Source organism: Triticum dicoccoides, chromosome 7B (genome assembly GCF_002162155.2).
Source record: "Triticum dicoccoides isolate Atlit2015 ecotype Zavitan chromosome 7B, WEW_v2.0, whole genome shotgun sequence".
NCBI lineage: Eukaryota > Viridiplantae > Streptophyta > Magnoliopsida > Poales > Poaceae > Triticum > Triticum dicoccoides.
Window position 1 is genome coordinate 97814799 of NC_041393.1, and position 6545 is coordinate 97821343.

The following is a 6545-nucleotide window of genomic DNA, read 5'->3' on the forward strand; positions in this document are numbered from 1 at the left end:
AACTAGTTTGAGACTAAAGGTTTTATTGTTGTTGTTGGGGGTTGACTATTTATTACTCCCTTTGTTTACGATTATAATAAGATGTTATGGATTCTCTCTGAATCGGATATATATAGACATGTTTTTTATGTACTTATTTCATTCTGTAGTCCATACTGGAATATCATATACTTTTTCGGTCTGAAATTACTTGTCGCTCAAACAGATATACAGGAGGTATATTCGCGAACAGAGGGAAAAAAAACTATCACCGAAGCGACCAACCAACCGAGAAAAGTGCATCAGTATATGTTTGGGGAGCAACCGACCTCTCTCCTCCTCGCCTCCACCCCCTGCAGAGCCCCAGGAGCAAGCATGGCGGACGTCGATGCTTTCGGCCGCGAGTACTTCGACTGCGGGTGGGCTTGCGGCCTGCCCGCCGACCACTATCTGCCGAGCTTCATCGAGAAGCACATAGGCCGACATGTGAGGGCGGATGAGCGGGCAGCAGCTGCAGCGGCAGCGGCGGCAGATCAGGCGGCGGCAGAGGCACCAGCTCGCCGCCGGCGCAGAGGCGGACGACGCCGCGCCAGAGGCGGCCGCTAGTTACGTATGGATCCTAGAAGCAGGTACGCATGCAACAACGACGAATCGTTGAACTCCAGGTGTTCGGCAGAATGACGCGCGGCAGCTGTTCGGCGAATTGACGACCCCAGCCTAATAGTCTCTTCTCCTTTTCTGATTCTTGCAGGCCCGCAACTGGTAGACAGGGGATCTGCCAGGACTAATCGAAGTGCACATAAAGAACAGCGTTTGAAGTAGATCGAAATCAGACATTCGTCGTATTCTTTGTTATCATACAAACGTGTCTTGTTTCTGCTACGTTTCTCATACAAATTGTCTCTGGAACTCTGCATGGACAAATGGGGAACTGGCTTGTTCCAGCTTTGACAAATCGAAATCAGCACTATCTTGCTGTTACAACACTCGCTTGTACTACCATCTATTTTTGCATATCGAAGTTCATACAAAATGATGGTATAGAATCATCACAGTTTGCACATAGGCAGGGGAACGGCAGGGGGTTCCTCCCAAGGCAATGAAGACATGCTTCCTCGGCTCTTTGCACGTGGAGAATGCATCGGCTGTGGGCCAGGGTGCCCTGAGCATATCCAGATGCAATGGGTAATGTACAGTCGATCTTTTCTGCAAGTCACAAGAGTAACCTCATCACTCCCCGTGTTCACTGCCATTTCTGATCGTACATATAACATGCATTGCATATATAGCTCAAGTGTTGCATTGTTGCTGGTGTATATGTGCACAATATCATAATTTTGGTATGTATCTGCAAAATATCATAATCTTAGGTACAAAAACATTCCTAGCATGCTTGTGCAACTCAGCACCGAAGAAAAATCACAAGGTAGAACAAATGAATTGCGTCCTAATGACGCGAGCAAAAAACAGTTATGCCTCTAGTGCTATAACTGTGATATACCAATTGGCTATTGTTATATCCCATATATTGTTGTCTTATTTCTAGACGTTGTAGAAGAAATTTATCGTGAATTTTCCTGTGGCGTCCGTTATGCCAAACAAGTTCAGATAGTTGTTTACTTGGGTTTGGACCTCTGAGTAGGAGATGAACTATGACTGACTTTTTGATGAACTATGCACTATACATGTGAAGTCTGCTATTTATCTGTTACCCAATAAGCTTGTTTTCCAAATCAAAATGAGTGTGTAGAACTCTACGACATCAAATTTATTTCGTCCCTCCTTGTAGGAGAAATTTCAGCATTTACAGTTCAAATCATCTTACTTTTCACATATTCAAATTCTGCTAATTAAAATCAATCCAAAATGGTAGTACTAGGATCATGACATACCTTGCACATGGGTTGGGGTAGCAGAGAGGTGAGAGGGAATGCAGGTGCGTCTGAGTGTTTCCTCCCGGGTTTCTTCACTAGGGCAATGAGGATGGCATCCCGCTTGGGCTTCCTCAGCTCTTTGTTCGCAGAGAACACGTCGGCTGTGGGCCAGAATGCCCTAGGAAGATCCAGATGCAATCGGTAATGTACAATCAATCTTTTCTGCAAGTCACAAGATGTAACCTCATCAGCCCCTGTGTTCACCTGCTATTTCTGATCGTACCTATAACATGCATTGTATATAGCTCAAGAGTTGCATTGTTGCTAGTGTATATGCGCACAATATCATAATTTTGGTGTATATCTGCAAAATATCATAATCTTAGGTACAAAAACATTCCTAGCATGCTTGTGCAACTTGGCACCAAGGAAAAATGATAAAGCTATACCAAATGAATTGTGTCCTATTGACGTGAGCAAAAACAGTTACGCCTTTAGTGCCTATAACTGTGATATAGCAATTGGCTATTGTTATACATGTGTGGTCAGGATATATTGTCGTCTTATTTCTACACGTTGTAGAAGAAAAGAAAATTAAAGTGAATTTTCCTGTGGCATCCTTTATTCCAACCAATTTCAGATAGTTGTTTACTTGAGTTTGGACCTCTGAGTCGAAGATGAACTATGCACTATACATGTCAGCTCTGCTATTTATCTGTTACACGATAAGCTTGTTCTCAAATCAGAATGAATATGTAGAACTCTACGACATCAAATATATTTCTTCTCTCATTGTAGGAGAAACTGGTTTGTTTCATATTTGATAAATCAAAATCAGCTATTATCTTGCTGCTGCTACACTTGATTATACAAAATTTCACCATTTACAGTTCAAATCATCTTAGCTTTCACATATTCAAATTCTCATAATTGAAATTAATCCAAAATGATAGTACTAGAATCATGGCATACCTTGCACATGGGTTGGGCTAGCAGATAGGCGAGAGGGAATGCAGGTGCATCACAGTGTTTCCTCCCAGAGTTTCTTCACTAGGCAACGAGGATGGCATCCCGCTTGGGCTTCCTCAGCTCTTTGCTCGTAGAGAACACGTCAGCTTTGGGCTAGAGTGCCAATCGGTAATGCACAATCAATCTATTCTGCAAGTCACACGATGTAACCTCATCAGCCTAGCACCTTAGACCCGCCCCAATCTACACTAGTAAGTAGTAGGCACAAAAAATAGGTAGATGATAATACAATGGTAGTGAACAGAACTGCTAGAGATATCTTCCATCAACAATGGCACCGAGTCTTGCTAGTTTTAAAAACAAAACATCAGCAGCATTTATCACTTACAGGCAGTAAAAGGAGTGTAGGCTCCAGAAATTCAAGAAATAACTGCTTGATTACTTATATGCATGTAAATAAGCTAGTGTTTCATGGCAAAAATAAGCTAGTTGCATATATTAATGAATAGGACGAAAAAATGGCTGCAGATGGGGCTTCAGCCACCTGTGCTGGATCTCACAGGCAGCAGTGTGTGTCGTACCATCTCATCATCCTCATCTATTGTCGTACCATCTCCTCAGCCCCAAATCATCTAGTTATTATGTCAGCGAAGCTGTTCCCGTTGCAACCTCCGCCCAGTTCCTTCACTCGACATGGCCTCGCTCCCTGGTAAGAGAGGGGGGAAAGGACATTATATTACCATACAGGCAGTAAAAAAGAAGTGTACAGACAAGAAAATCAGGGAAGAATTGCTTGATTACTTGTGTGCATGTAAATAAGCTAATAAAGCTTCATGGCCAAAATATAAGTTAGTAGCATCTTATTGAATAGGGAGCGGGAATAGGTACAAATGGGGCTTCAGCCGTCTGTACAGATGGGGCATTAGCAGTATCAAAATGAATATTTAGAATTCTATGACATCAAATTTATTTCTCTTCCCCCTGTAGCAGAAACTGGCTTGTCTCATCTTTAATAAATCAGAATCAGGTATTATCTTGCTGCTGCTACACCTGATTATATGAAATTTCACCTTTTATAATTCATATCAACTATTTTCACATATGCAAATTCTGATAATAAGAATTAATCCAAAATGATAGTCCTAGAATCATGACATACCTCCTTGCACATGGGTCGGCGTAGCAGACAGGCGAGAGAGAATGCCAGGTGCATCGTACGAGTGTTTCCTCCCAAGGTTTCTTCAGTAGGGCAATGAGGATGGCATCTTGCTCGTGCTTCCTCTTTGCTCATGGTGAAAGTGTCGGCTATGGGCCAGAGTGCCCTGGGCAAATCCAGATGCATTTGATAATGTATCAATCAATCTTTTATGCAAGTCACAAGATGTAGCCTCGCCAGTCTAGGGCCTAGATCCACCCCAATTTACACTAGTATAAGAAGTAGTGCCAAAAAAAGGGAGTAGATGATAATAAAAATGCAATGGTAGTGAACACAACTACTACAAATATCTTCCATCAACATATATTGAGTCTAATTATTACATTTGTGATTGTCCGTCCCTATAACATGTATTGCACATAGCATTTATATACTCATCTCATGACAGTTTGGCATTTGTCTGTCCAAGAAGTGCATGCATATGAAGTGTTGCACTGTTACTGGTATGTATTGTCCAAAATACCATAATCTTGGTGTGTATGTGCAAAATACCATAATTTCAGGAAGAAAAAACATTCGTAGCATGCTTGTGCAACTCCGTACCGAGGAAGAATGATAAGGCTAAAACAAATGAATTGTGTCCTATTGATGTGAGCAAAAATAGTTAAGCCTCTAGTGCTATGACTGGTATACCAATTGGCTATTTTATACATTTGTGTCGTAATATATTGTTTTGTGTTATTTCTGCATGTTGGCATTCGTTATGCCAACCAAGTTCAGATAGCAGTTCTTTAGTTGGGTTTGGCACTCCGAGTAGGAGATGAACTATACACTGCATTTGAAGTCCATCTGCATCTGTTACCGAATGAATAAAATGTGACAGTGGATGTTCAGCTTTTTATATTTCCCCCGCTAATTATGAAGCTAGGTGGTCATTATGGCACGGCTCTCAGTTATATAAGGATGAACTGCAAAATATTATCACACATATACCTTCTACATTTCTGTCCAATAAGCTTGTTTTCCGAATCAAGATGAGTATTAGAACTCTGCGACAAAAAAATTATTTCTCCTCTAGTTGGTAGAAGAAACTGGCTTGTTTCATACTGTATTAAATAAATCAAAATCGGCCATTATCTTGCTGCTGCTACACTTGATTATATGAAATTTTACCTTCTACAATTCAAATAATATATTTTTCACACATTCAATTCTGATAATTAATATTAAACCAAAATGATAGCCCTAGAAGGCTAGAATCATGACATACCTTCCTTGCACATGGGTCGGCGTAGCAGATAGGCGAGAGGGAATACCAGGTTTCCTGCAAAGGTTTCTTCACTAGGGCGACGAGGATGGGATCTCACTCAGGCTTCCTCACCTATTTGCTCATGGAGAATGTGGGGCCAGAGTGCCCTAGGCATAATCCAGATGGAATCGATGATGTACAATCAGTCTTTTCTGCAAGTGGTAGGCACACAAAAAAAGGAGTACTCCCTCCGTCCCATAATATAAGAACGTTTTTTACACTACACTAGTGTCAGTAGATGATAACACGTTGGTAGCGAACATAACTGCTAAAAACATCTGCCTTCATTCACTCTACTTGCCTACCGGCATGATCTCTAGTACGATGTGAGCCTTGAGGCTTCCAATGCTAAAATTTGGAACTGAAAACTTGGAACTTTTCAGTAGTTTCAGAGTTGATCTGCTCCCTGTTGACTCTGTTGTTCTGATGAAGTGAGGTGCTTGGTTGCAACCTCGGCCTGGCTCCCCCACCCGACATGCCTTGCTCCCTGGTACAAGGGGGGAAATGAAGACATTATATCGCAGTAACAAAGAAGTGTGCAGGGAAGAATTGCTTGATTACTTATAAGGTAGAGTTTCATGGCCAAAATAAGTTGGTGGCAGCATAATGAGCAGACTCACCAGTCTCATCTACACCCTGATAGAGGGCAAAAGAAGATACACAAACATCACAAAAGGGACGGAAATTCACCAAAACAACCGGGTCTGTCTAACGGATTGAGAAAAGAAGAGAGATTTACTGGCGCACCAACATGAACCATACAGTGAGAAAGATTCAATCTTTATCGGCCAGACAAACGAGGTGACACTCGTGGGGTGGGAAAAAACCTAAATAAGTAGTAGATTCAGGAGATTGAGACAAAGGCCGAGGAAATTTGCAAGATCCAGCAGGCGAATTGCAGTCCGTGGGGGAGGCCAGGAAATTCACTCACCAATCACGACAGGCAAATTCATCATCTGCTAAGATTGAGGAGCAAGACAAATTGACACCCATCACAACTCCGTAGACCGAGATGTGGCCAAAGGAGATGTCCATGGCGGCTTAGGGTTGGTGCGGATGGCCAAAGGAGTTGTGCATGGCGGCTAGGGTTGGTGCGGATTGGGACTCAGCAACAGGGAGGGGAAAACACAAGAAGAAACGAACTATGAGCATATGGGTTGGGTTGGGTTGGGCATTGGGCCGCCCACACCTATGTCTGGTTTGGTGGGCCGCTCCAGATAAGAATTTCGATGCCCACTACGGCGGACCTTTTTTTTTT

General features: G+C 42.4%; 1 long non-coding RNA gene across 10 annotated transcripts; it reads right to left on the minus strand.

Moving 5' to 3' along the window:
- Positions 1-798: 798 nt before the first annotated feature.
- LOC119337300 lies at positions 799-6414 on the minus strand. 10 transcript variants are annotated; one of them, XR_005163163.1, is made up of 9 exons: positions 6219-6414; positions 6035-6114; positions 5908-5923; positions 5249-5774; positions 3982-4144; positions 3404-3528; positions 2826-3011; positions 1872-2075; positions 799-1185 (listed from the first exon to the last, which is right to left on the minus strand). It is a non-coding gene; the product is annotated as an uncharacterized LOC119337300 (long non-coding RNA). The 10 variants fall into 10 exon arrangements; XR_005163161.1 differs by lacking the exon at positions 6035-6114; XR_005163162.1 differs by lacking the exons at positions 5908-5923; positions 6035-6114 and having other exon boundaries at positions 5249-5439; positions 5593-5774; positions 6219-6413.
- Positions 6415-6545: the final 131 nt, after the last annotated feature.